General features: G+C 40.6%; 1 long non-coding RNA gene across 1 annotated transcript in view; it reads right to left on the bottom strand.

Moving 5' to 3' along the window:
• The window catches only part of LOC123590647, a 102,400-nt gene that overhangs the window by 38,769 nt on the left and 49,888 nt on the right, over window positions 1–13,743 (bottom strand). The window contains exon 2 of the long non-coding RNA XR_006708895.1: window positions 6,866–6,911. This is a non-coding gene — a long non-coding RNA (uncharacterized LOC123590647). The remainder of the gene's footprint in view (window positions 1–6,865; window positions 6,912–13,743) is intronic.

The following is a 13,743-nucleotide window of genomic DNA, read 5'->3' as shown; positions in this document are numbered from 1 at the left end:
CCTTGGTTTTCACATTTTTGTACATGGCCTTGAGGAATGACTTTGATGCTGAATTTTTCAGGAGAAAAAATGAATAAGTAAATACAGAAGTCACATATACATAAAATATAAAAGTACAAATCAACGGGGCCCTCAAGTGTTTTTCAGAAACCTACGTCCCTAATAGTTTTTCCAAGCAAGATTCCATTTCAACAGCAGTCTTGTGTCTCTTGACTCCTGAAGGATGCTAATTTCTGGACTCATGAATTAGTCAGGTGTTTAGTTACATTGTGAAATGTTATAACTACAGGGACAAAATGGCTAAGACGTGCAAAACCATCTTAATAGCAGCACTCTTTCTTTTCCATGAGAATATGCAATGAAGTCTGGGTCAGTTCTCTCGCACATCTTTCTCAAGGGTGGCTAATTCATTACCTGCTGCTCTGGAAAATTTAATTGTCGAAGGAATTTTGGTTCTGTTTTGTTTATCAACCAGGGAGTTTTCTTGGACTTTCCAATATATTCTATTTATTCATGGAAGTTTGCTCTGAACTTCTTTCTTCTGCTCGAATCGCTTGTGCATCAAGATGGATGGGCACTGCATTTCAAAATATTGCTTTCAGGAAACATCAAATACACACACACACACACACACACACACACACAAGCAGGGTTGCATTTTAGCTGCCAAGTTTAAGAAAGTTGTAAGCAATGATTGAATAAATATTCTTCATATAATTTGTGGTCATCAGGAGCTATACAATGAATATACTATCTATTCTAAAAATTTAGAAAACTATTCTAACAGAAAGGGTTATAATAATAAATGTAGAATGAGCTCTACCCTGGTACTTCTTCCTGCCTGTCCTTTAATGGAAAAGTGCTCAGCAACTTTTCCACTAAATTCCCTGTAAAGCTGTCACCAAACAAAAATGCTGATTAAGGTTCACTCAAACTTGCAGTATTTTGGAAATGAAATACATGTCTCATAAAATAGCACTGGCAAAATTAAAACATTTATAGGTTTGGAATTCTTTTTAAGCTTGATCTTCATGGACAAGAATATTCATAATTTTGATGTATGAAAAGGGAGATGAGAGGAATAGAAACTGTTATCAAGTCAGACTGGCTAAGACTGACAAACACCTGCTTCTACTCCTGCTTTTCCCCCCTTTATGCTGGTGTATTTTACTTATTTTATTTGTTTATTTATTTGTTTATTTATTTATTTATTTATTTATTTATTTTTGGTTTATGACTTGGATGAAACTCCTTAGCCACTAACATATTCATTAGGAAAACTAGTAAAGCATAATTTTAATCTCTTTGAAAGAATTTTTTCAGGAAAGAAATGAAAGGAAATGGAGCAGCAGGTAGGGGGAAAGTAAGTTCAAGAAGTGTTTTTCTTTTGTTTTATTTCAATTGATGGACATCATAGGGTCCTTGTATCTTGGTGGAAGTTTGTACCTCTAGAAGGTAAAGTTTATAAATTCCCAGGAAAAATGAAAACTTGCTGAAGTGGCGTCCTTGAGAAAAGGAGAAGAGAAGGCATCTAGTTCACAATCGGAAGCGTCAGGCAGCAAGGAACATGGACACTTCTTCCCTAGGAACAGGTGGACACTAAGGCATTCGGAGACAGGTGCTAGTGGGCTGGTGAATTTGGTGGCGGGAATATATGATACGATTTTCAGTGATCCAGAAAACAAGGCCATTAACTGAGACTGGAGATGGGGAAGGGGTTTGAGGAGCTTATGGAAGAGGAGAAGCAATGAATAACCACCTGAAAGAGTGATGTAATGAATAGACTAGGAACATGAGATGGGATTGCCTGGCAGCTCCAGGAACCCATATGAAGATGGCAGTCATGAATTTAGAGGGAGACCAGCATGATAGGGTTTTTTCTCCAGCCATTTCCAGCTGCATGGATGCTGGTTTGAAATTGTGCACAGTTCAGATTTTTTACGTGAGCTCGATGAAGAGAAAGAGGAGTTAAGAGGAGTCAGGCAGTGGAGGTAATGACAGTGATGATGATAATGATGACGATGAAGAAAGATGATGGAATGGAATGCGAGGAAGACATATGGACAAGAAGGGAGTATAAAATAATGAAAGAGTAGCAGAATCAATGGATTGTTTCTCCCAGTGGGTCAGAGAATTCTCTGAGGCGAGCTCCAGAGGGAGTGAGGAGGAAAGAAAGGAGGAGGGACGCAGAGAATGTGATGCTCAAAATTACTATTATGGAAGAGACGCTATTCCTGGCAATTAGAAGTCCTGTGGTACATATGACCGTAGGAGTGGAAAACTGCAGTGAGGCAGAGGACAAGAAAATTGGAAGAGAGGACCTTTGAGTCAGGTTACTTGAAACCTGTCTACATGGATACTGAAACACTCAGGAATTCTGAATGAAGACAGAGAACAAACAGACAAAAGTTAAAATTCTCAAGTTACGAGGTGGAGAGACGGACCTTTTCGTCCAGCCTCAAGGGGGGGGGGCATAGGTGGTCGTCTGAGGATAGGGGCAGAAAATCTGAGGGGCTGGTTAGGGAAAAGGGATACAGAGTGAGCTGGAAGTCGTGATGACAGCAAGAAAGACACCAACCCCCACCCCCAGACACAGCGGCATAACAAGTGGGAGACAACCGCATTTAGAATCTTCCTTGAATTTCTGAAGGAATTTCAGTATTAACATTGCTAATAGGGCCTTTTCTATGCATCTTCATGATTTTTTGTTTCTCTTTCCCAAGTTTAGCAACTCCTTTCCCTTTCCATACAATTGCACCACCTCCGAATACTTGTCAGGCTGTGGGGCACGGGGATATGGAGAACCAGAGACCTGAATCAATCACCCAGTGTACATGTTCAAAACTCAGCTTTTGTGTTTGGTTCCCATCTTCTTAAATTGCTTTAACTTTCACTAGTCTTAGCACCAGGGTGGGGGCTTGAATGTGGGAGGGGGTTTGAATCTTCCTAAGGAGAATGAAATAATAGTTCTCGATATAGACGTTTGGCATCTCTGAATGTTAATAAGCTGTCAACGAAAGCATCTGGAAATAGAAGCCTGCTATTTTAATTGATTTGTAACAGACATTCTAAATAAAAAAATGTGCCTTCCATGCAAAAGCAGCTCTCTGCACGAGTTCCAGTTTTCCACCCCAAACCCCATTGTAAAAATTCTGTAGTCACTATTCACTGTCCACATACTTTCACCAGGAGGCATGGGTGTGCAGACACAGCTTATATTTGGGGCCTAACAACTCACTTTGTGACCCTAGACTTGATCTATCTTGCATTTCATCCAAGCAAATTTAGTTACAAAAAGTACTGGAAGGACTTGGTGTTTGTGCAGTTGTGCAACTTGAACCCTAAGATTATGTTATCGTGGGGTTTCAGAACATTACGGTGTTTTAACAAATACTGCAGATTGAGTCCTTTGGAAACATTTTTTTTTCTTCCCTAAAGCTATGTGTAATAAGTTTACACCAAGTGGAATTTATAAATAGGATTCTCTCTAAACATCAATGGGTTTGACAGAATCCACTAAAAAGTCTCTTTCTGATACTCAGTCTGGAATCCATGATCATTCTGAGGAAGGCTAGGAGAGTCCAAAGCAAAGGAAAATAACTGTCCCCAAATATGTTTGACTTGGCTTTGGAAATTAGGAAAACTGTTGGCAGCCTTGATCCTAACTGTTTCATAGGAGGAGGGGAGGTGGCAGGCATGGGAGAAATGTGGAGAGGTGGAGGGAGACAAGACACAGAAACAAAATAGAGGAAGATGGCTGGGATGGAAAACAGTCCGCAGCATGCCCTGACCACAGCTCACTGCCGTGACCACCTTCCTGGGCTCTGGGTGTGGGATTTCTTCAAGCGTGTGTTTACAAAATGGCAGCTCAAATACAGACAACATGTGGGCTTCCCCGGTGAATGAATATGATAGCCTGCCTTGGGAGTTTCATGTAGAAATGTAGAGAAGGAAGTCATTTGATTTCTTTGTAGATCATTAGGTGGGTCATTAAGTCGTTTACGGCTTAATTTCCATGTCAACCTCAGCTTTACACACACACACACACACACACACACGCAGATGACAGAAGAGATTTAATTTTTCACAGGTGCTTTAGTCAAAAACCTCCTAAGTGGTTCAAATACTGAGCATATACATAAACTCTGCTTTAGAATATGTTGTGAAGGTAAAGAATTGATTTTTAATTCATTTTGTGAGTCTCAGAAGTCAAGTATGTAATGCAAAGGGACTATAAGTAACATACCACCAAGTTAATGACTAAATGCTGAGCTAATTTAACAAAATATAATATCGAAATATATATATCACATGTAAATTCTGTATTTATGATGGCAATAAACTTACAATAAAATCCCAGGGCATGCTTGCAATATTATTATTAAGTTTCATTTCCATCTCCAACTGCCTACTTTTAGAAATATGTAATATTACCTTGAGCCATTTGGATTTTATGTGGCAACTGCATTTACCTTAACTCTTCCCTGGAGGAAGATTGAATCATTTATTTCATTCTGAAGGAAATGGATTTCTGCATCAGAATGAAATAAAAATGATTAAATGTGAGTTGAATCACTTAATCCTTTTTCTTTGGTCAAAGGCTATAATTATCAACCCTGCTAAGTGCTGTATATGCAATCATGTACTAAAATTTAGACTCAGAAGTAGCTTTAAAATGAGGAATTGTGAGAACAGGGTGGCAAGACCCCAAGCATAGAACAGGGAGGCAATGGCTGCAGGTGTCGTATTGGGGTGTAACCTCACCAAACCTGTATTAGTTAAGCGGACATGTGTGCACCATCCATCCAGTTTTTTAAAAGAACTCTCTATGACACTAACTGAATACAGTATATTGTGACCACATGTTTCTAGAGTGAGAATTGCTTTGGGTATGTGCAGAACCAACACAAGACTAGTACCCCCTTTCTCAGTGTCTGTTAGGAGACCAGTCCTTTGTTTGTGGCAAATGTGAATTTAGACGAATTCAGACTCAAAAAGTGCCCCCACAACAGTTGGCTACATGTCAGGGTGGCCTGTGTGCAATGCTCAAAAAAAAAAAAAAAAATAGAGAGAAGAGGGATGGGCAGAAAAGGCTTGAGACCTGGATAACGGCAGTGGGAATCCACACTCTGTAATAGCTGTGTGACTTCCTTCAAATCACTAAGTCTCTCTCAGTCTCCTTTTCCTCACCTGTAAATGAAAACAGTACTTGCCTTGAAGAATGTTATAGAGATTGTGGGGCAGTAACTAGCACATGCCTGCTGCTCAGGCAATAACTGTTACTATGATTATCCCATGAGCAAAACAAGGATGGTCAGGAATCTGAAGCACCACTAGTGGGAATGCACCCATTCTAAACTGGGGATTCTTGAAATGGTAAGAGGAGGTAGGGGCGCCTGGGTGGCTCAGTCGGTTGGGCATCTGATTTCAGCTCAAGTCATGGTCTCACGGTCTGTGAGTTCGAGCCCCACGTCGGGCCCTGTGCTGACAGCTCAGAGCCTGGAGCCTGTTTCAGATTATGTGTCCCTCTCTCTCTGTCCGTCCCTCACTTGCACTCTGTCCCTCACCCTCTCAAAAACAAATAAACATTTAAAAAACTAAAAAAAAAAAAAAAAAAAAAACGGAGGGAGACCGTCCCAGGATGTGCTCTGGCTCAGCAGTCTTCCTGTTAGTGTCCCCTTTTGTTCTCAAGTGTCCCTGTTTCCACGACAGATCATACAATCGCCTTCACATGAGGACCTTTTCTGCTCTTTCTCTGGGTAATTTTGAGCGACCAGATTCTCAAACACCTGGAGTGCTTCATGCTCCTTTGCATGCCCATGCTTGCGGTTCTCCTGAGGAGATAATGCCTCTGAGTCAAAGTCCAGGATGGAGTCAGTTATGGGTGGAATTATGTCCCCTGCCCCCAATTCACATGCTGGAGTCCTAAACACCAGTACCTCAGAATGTGACCTTGTTTGAGACAGGATCTTTACAGAGGTTATCAAATCAAGATGAGGTCATTAAGGTGTGTTCTAATCCAATATGACCAGTGTCCTCATAATAAGGGGAAATTTAGACACAGACACACACACAGAGGGAAGATGATGTGAAGACACAAGAAGACAGTTGAGAGAGGTCCAGAGCAGCCCCTTCTCTCACGGCGCTTGGGAGGGACCAACCCTGTGGACACCTTGACCTGGGACTTCTAGCCCCCAGATCTGTGAGACGATGTCTCTGTTGTTGAAGGTGCCCAGTTTGGGACACTTTGTTACAGCAGCCTCAGCAAAGGGACACAGAGTTCGAGGAAGGAAGTGCAATTTCTGCCTTTCTTGGTTTCTGAGCTCTCCCTTCCTGGAAAAAGCCTACTCCCTCCCAGATTCTGGAACCACAGCGCTTTCTACTGACAATCCTCTACGCCCACTGTTTGTAACGGTGTTTCATGGGAACTCGGGAGAGGAAACTTTAAAAATCAGACTGTGAATAATGACACAAATGCTCAATTAGCAATAACGACATATATCAGAGTTGAGGTTCCATTCCCTGAAAACACCTCAGGATCGCCACTCCAACTGCCTGGGAGTTATAAATTATTAACACATTTATCTAGAAAGCATAACAGCATTCTATTACGAGGAATCCATGTCCGTGGAATTTACTGGTCATTCGGAGGCCTGAGAATTTACTCTTTGTTCTCTTAAGTAAATATATGCAAGTTACATAAATCAAACCTAGTTTTAAAGCAATGTTTTTCCTCCTAGAAAAAACCAGCATGTTTCTCCCAACACTTCTCCCCATCTAACGCCCCATACCCCCTCCCACACACATAGATACACAGGCACGAAGACTTTAGAACCAGATATGTACGCATTTTGTAAAATTTTACCTTCCAGCTTTTTAGCTTCTTCTAGGTCACAGCAATGTTCCTTTACCTACAGATACAAACAGAGCATCTGTAATGTACGCTTTTCCTTTGAAAATAAAATACCTTAAAATTCTACCTAATACATCACAAATGCTTCAACAAGTTCTTTTTGATTAATGCCAGAGAGTCTGTGGAGAGATGCACTGGAAAGTTTTGAACCAAGGAATGTGGTTAAAATCAATGTAGGGGGGCTCCTGGGTGGCGCAGTCGGTTAAGCGTCCGACTTCAGCCAGGTCGCGATCTCGCGGTCCGTGAGTTCAAGCCCCGCGTCAGGCTCTGGGCTGATGGCTCAGAGCCTGGAGCCTGTTTCTGATTCTGTGTCTCCCTCTCTCTCTGCCCCTCCCCCGTTCATGCTCTGTCTCTCTCTGTCCCAAAAATAAATAAACGTTGAAAAAAAAAATTAAAAAAAAAAATCAATGTAGATCTTTCCCTCTCACAATGTGTCTGCCACGTATTGTTAACCTTTTCAGATAACCTGTTGTTCAAGGATGGCAAAGTTTTGGGAGGTATTGTCTTTTTCCTACCAAAGCATCTGACTATCCCAATAACAGCTAAACTGTACAAAGCCTAAATTTAGAAAGTCTACATTCATGTTGACATCATATTCTAACTTGTTCCAGGGTAAACAAAAAAAAAAAAAAAAATCAGTAAGAAGGGAAAATGATTTGTATTGTGTGGGACTTTCTCATTTCTCAAATGTGAACATATATTTATTTCAGTTTACATAATCCTTTATAATTTGCTAATTACCATAGCAAGTTCAAACTAGTTCTATTAAACACAGTTTTCCCCTTTCCCCATATAATCTAATATAAAAATGTCATATAACGGAAGGAGTGTGGGCTTTGGAGTTAAACTGGCCCAGGGTACAATCCTGGCTTTATCAATGTGCGGCCTGGGGCCAGTCTCCAAGCTTCCTTGGGCCTCAGTTTCTTTAGCTCAGAAATGAGGGTAATGTTTACCTTGCAGGGTGGTTGAGAGGATTGGAGACTATGTGTGTAAAGTGTGGGCTATACTAATAAGGGGCAACATTGTTAAGTGCTGTGGCCGACTGTATTTTCTGAACATGACCACACCATCAACTCCCAGCCCACGTGCTCTTCCACAGTATGACCTTGACTCCCCTTCCTCCATTGACAAGTGCAGTCTACTTCTTCCCTTCTTGAATCTGGCCAGCCTAGCAGCTCCCTTGGATGTGGCACAAGAGATGGTTCATGACTTCCCAGGCTAGATGAGAAAAGCCCTCACAGCTTCCCCTGTTCTCTTGGAACATCCACTCCCCTGATACTTCTTCTGGGAACACTTCCTCTCAGAACCCAGCTACTATGTTGTAAGGAGTCCACACCACATGGGAAGGTGACATGTAGGTGTGCTGGTAAATAATCCCAGTTGAAACTGAGAGTAATTCCAGCCCAGGTGACAGGCATATGACTAAAGAAGTCTTCAGCTGGTTCCAGCTACAGTCATCTGAGCCTTCCCAGCTGAGGTCCCAGACGCTGTGGGGCTATGGTATATGTGAGTCTGCACCCACAGAATCGTGAGCAGAGTCAAAAGGCTGCTGCTTATACCTCTAGGTCTGGGTGATTTGGGAGTATCTATAAGCAACTGGAACAATGCTGACACTGTGCTTAGAATTGTTCTGCAAGTGGGGCACCTGGGTGGCTCAGTTGGTTGAGCATCCGACTTGGGCTCAGGTCAGGATTTTGCGGTTCGTGGGTTTGAGCCCCACATCAGTTTCTGTATTGACAGCTCAGAGCCTGGAACCTGTTTCGGATTCTGTGTCTCCCTCTTTCTCCACCCCTCCCCCACTCACGCTCTGTCTCCAAAATAAATAAACATTAAAAAAAAAAAAAAAAAAGAACTGTTCTGCAAGAGAATTGGAGGAGGCTCCCTATTTGGGAAACTGGATTTCAAATATGTGCGATGTGCTCTAGCAACATACCCTCTCTCACTAAGCAACAAATTCTTCTTTGGAGCCCCTGAGACGCAGAGTCTCAGCAAAAGCAGGAGAAAGGAGCAGCTAATGATCTATGGAAAGCTGACTCCATACATTTTAGTCCTTGGAGAAGGTAAGGTGGGCAAACATCGAGGAAGAAGGGAAGACTGGGAGCACCCAGCTCAGAACTCTGCCCTCTGTTCCATCACCCAACACCTCACACTAGCTGGAGAGGCACCTGATCAATGTGCTTGTCTTTCAAATGCAGACACCTCTTAGAAACCTGGCACTGACTCACTCCAGAGCAGGGATAAACAAAATGACCTCCTTGGAGAGTGGGAGTTCTGATTTAAGCTGGAGAAAGGAAGGCATTTGGGAAACCCATGGCAGCATGTTAACAGGGGCTATGCCAAAGGCTGGGGAGGGGAGGCTTTAGAAAAGTAGGTGGGATGACAACAGTGGCATTTGTCCTACCCACTCGTTGGTTAAGTCAACATGGATGGGTGCCTTCCATGCACTAGTATCAATGGATGAACCTGACCCATTCCTTGGCTGAAAGGGTACTGATGTTTTCCCCATGTCCTGGTTCACCTCTAAGCCACTGAAACCTCCATTAGTAGAAGTTGTTTGCCAAACTAAACTGTTCCCAAACCACCCTTGGCTCCCTAGGTTGGATTTATTCATTCAGCTTGCCAATGGGAAAGGAGGGATGGGAATATGAGGGAAAGAATGGAAGAGTCTTTCATCTACTTTCTACTCCTCTGGGTGCAAAACCTTTAATTATAGGACTGGGTCTTATGCTAGCATAATTACTACCCATAACTGATATCTGATAAATTGTTTGTTAGGTGGAGTTGGACTAACTCTGTGCATTGTTTGCATAATCTCACATTCACAAGAATTTATAGACTATCACACAAGAATGCCAGGAGCCCTATGAAAAAGACATGCTTTCAACCCACAGAAGTTCACACACTAATCAACATTTTTTTTACTTGGGAAAAGATTAGACCATTAAAAAGTATTTAGTTTGGAAATATTCATATACACAGTGTTATAAGTTAAAAGCCTTCAACAGAAAATCCCTAATGTTAGAACAAAAGAAAATAGGGGTGCCTGGGTGGCTCAGTCAGTTAAGTGTCCGACTCTTGATTTCGGCTCAGGTCATATCTCGTGGTTTCTGATGTCAAGTCCCACATCAGGCTCTACACTGACAGTGCAGAGCCTGCTTGGGATTCTCTCTCTCGTTTTTTCTCTGCCCTTACTTCCCTCCCTCTCTCTCTCCCTCTCTCTCAAAATAAATAAATAAACATCCAAAAAAAATTCTAACTTGTCATCAAAGTCATTTTCAAGACACCTAACTCCCCTTCCTCAAACATATCCACCTACCATATCACACCCCAATATTCAAAATCCACATTCATTGGATTGGGTCCATTGTGGAATTATTCTCAAGTTTGCAATTCCACAGAATGGTAGATTTTCAACACCGCACATGACATGTCCAACCAGGCACTGACAATTTTCCCCACTTTTTCACCCAGGAAGGATACCTCCTGCCCAGGGGATCATCAAACCACTTATGGTGGGGGGAACCCTTCCACTTTTCAAGGGCCCTGTTCCCGTTTTTGAAGAGCTCTTGACTTATAAAACATTATTTGTTTAAACCAAAATCCTTCTCCATTCTCTCCCAAATACTTTATAAAACTGTCATCAACGGAATCATTCAACATTTAATTTGTTTCAATAGAAATTTACAATACAAGTAGGGATACATTGGATAAAACTAGATCTTCATTTATATTGTTTGTTATTCTATAGGTTCTAGACATTCTATGACTTAAAGAAAGAGGAAAGTGATAGGAAGGATTTAACTCTTAGTACATATTTTTATTAGATTGGCAGTTATAAATTCTGTAAATTGCAGTGATGAAACAGGATACCTACAAAGCCCCCAAAAGACACAGTCATGTAATGCAATGAAATACAACATAAACATATATACAATATAAAACATACCTAATAAAAGCAAATGTTAGTATGGATTTTAAAAGAAACATAATTCTAAAAACAGAACTTTGATTTATATACAAGTACAAAATTAAAAATCTCCAAGACAGCTCTATGTAAATTTTTATAATGCAAGATGTTTTAAAAATAATTTTGCAAAGAAAAAAGTCAGAACAAAGCATCATCTTTCATATTCTGTTAGTAATATAGAATAAAGAGGCCATTTTTATGCTCTGAGCGTGTTTAGAGGTTGTGTAAGTTTCATTTATAAATAATTTTGAAACATTAAAAGAGACATGGGGGGGTTGCTCTGTAAGTTAAACAGCAATTTGATCTCAACATCATTAAAAATAAACTTTCACCTGTTACTAATTTTCTTCTTAGTTATAAAGCCATTGTTTGTTTGAATGAAAGGAAAAAAGCATATTGATGCTGTTTATACAGTCCAAGTAAGAGAACAAATTGCAAAGGCCCATGTACATTAAAAAGCAAATAAAAGAACTTTTCCAAGGATATGTTGAAAACATGACCAAGGCTACATACAATTAAAAGTACTATGTTATGAACCTCAAACAGCACCCCGGATAGTGCATATTTGAGTTGCAAACAGTACTGCAATCCTACATCTGAGAATAATTCCTTTGTGTGTACTATCTTTAATTGTGGACTTGTAATAAACTCTGAAAATTGAGCCCAGTATTGCAAAAAGCCTTCCGCAACTTCTTCCAGCAAAGCAAAAAAGTATTTTGTGTGGTGCCTTTGGTTTCAGTTTTATTATTACAGGGGGTGTGTCAGGTTGTGTATGTATAATTGTGTTTGTTTATAGTTTATGAATATGCGTGTAATTTTGGCATTGGCTTCCATTTTCAAAACAAACTTAAACTCATTCCCAGAAACAAGCTGAAACAGCCCTTAAAAGGTACAGAATGACTTGATGGGGCCATACTAATCCAGGCCATTCACATGCATGGATAGGTCATGGCAATGGCTTCAACAATAAGTTTTTATACTTTGGAACCAAAAGTCTAGGTCTGTGTTTCCAAACTGGCAGAGCATGAGCACTCAGGGGATACTCCAGCCAACAAATGATAGCAAAATAATAGGAAAAGATCTTCTGTAAAAACCTAATTTAGGCCTTGGCAAAAGCAGAGCTCAGGTAAACATCCCATACTCAACAAACAAATTCAACGTCTTTTTATTTACTAAGCCCCTTTTCCAGGCCCCACTGGAAAGAATCAGAGAGAAAAAAAATGTCTAATGATTCTAGGTATTCCCAAATGCTCCATCCGTTTTCCATCTCTCTCTCTTCTGTCTGTCTCTGTCTCTCTCTGTCCATCCCTCCCGCGCTGCCTCTTTCTCCACCCCCTTCCATTCATCTACCGTGCAATACAACCTCTCCCATCTATGATTTTTTTTTCTGCAATTCTTTCAGCACCTTATCAAGACACTACTCTCTTTGCTCTTAAATTCCAACCTTCCAGAATTAGTGGATTGTATTCTTCAATTTTATCACTGCACACGCTCTTAAGTTCTCTAATGAAGTTGCTTTGGCAGTTTTGTTCTCATTTTGCATCGTTCACCTTCTTATGGCATCAGAAGCCATTGGACACTCTCTGACTCCTCTCCCATGGTTTCCATTATGCACGTTCCTCATTCTGTTTCTGACAATCATTCCTCTGCATTTTTCTCCAGTTCTTTGTCTCCTTAAATTTAGGTTTTCCTAAATGATCTTTCCTTGGCAATATTCCCTGTTGCTTCCACTCTTGCTCACTTGGTGCCTGGTTCAATTTTACAGCTTCTACTAACAGCTCTATACAAATGGACTTCCAAATCTTTTCTTATCCTGATTTCTCTCCCAAGTTTCACCCCCACATCTCTAATTCTACATCAAACAATTCTACCTGGATACTCCATCCACACCTGTGCCCCCTGCCCCTGTGAGATCTCTCACATTCACCATCATGGTCTAACCTCATTATTACCACCCTCGTTCAAATGCTCATAGCCTTTTGCCTGGTCCCCCTGAAGGTCTCTCTAGTTGCCTTTCTGCTCCCTCTTCTCAAATTCATCACCTATCCTACTACCAAATGCATTTTCCAAAATATAATTCTGACCCCTTTTGAAAAACCCTCTCCATCCTACGCAATAAAGCAAAACTGCATTTCTGTGATATTCAAACTCCTTTCTTGAATGAGTTCGATCAGTTTATCCTGACGCACATTCCCCACCTTACTTCCCATGCCCCCATCATGTAGGTAGCTTTCACTTCGGTTGAAATGAACTACTCAGTGTCCCCTAGCTTTCTCAGATCCCCTCATTCATATATTTTCTTTGGCCTGGAATACCTGTTTATTCATCTCAGCCATTTCTAACCCCATCCTATCCTATGAAGCCTGAATAAAATATAAATGACCGTATACCTACCTCCAACTTCCCACCCACCAGGGAGACTCCATTTCTACTGTAAACTCATTGAGTATGGTCTACTCTGATACCATTTTCTGTCTTGTATGGTTATTTTTTAATATGTCCTTAATCTCCTAATAATCCTTTTAAAAACTGGAGCTCTGTATGTCTCCATAGCCTCTAGCATAATGCCTGGTACATAAGAGCTTCATTTCTGTTTTAGTCACTTAAAAAATATTTACTTGATACTGTCCTGCGCATTGAGAATTCAATAGTGGATGAAACACAGTCCTTGCTTTTATGGGGTTTACATTTTAGATTCAAAAAATATGTTTATTGCATTTAAAAAACTCTTAACGATAATATAATTTTTTAAATATTTAGTTCTCTAATTGTCAATATTTTGTTGAACCAGATTTCTTCAGTATAAACATTCTATGTAAACTCAAAGCATTATTATTCTGTAACAGAAGGCACAGTCATCTCC

This window comes from Leopardus geoffroyi, chromosome B4 (genome assembly GCF_018350155.1).
Source record: "Leopardus geoffroyi isolate Oge1 chromosome B4, O.geoffroyi_Oge1_pat1.0, whole genome shotgun sequence".
Lineage (NCBI taxonomy): Eukaryota > Metazoa > Chordata > Mammalia > Carnivora > Felidae > Leopardus > Leopardus geoffroyi.
The sequence above is the reverse complement of the archived record's forward strand: the minus strand, read 5'-3'. Positions and strand labels throughout refer to the sequence as shown.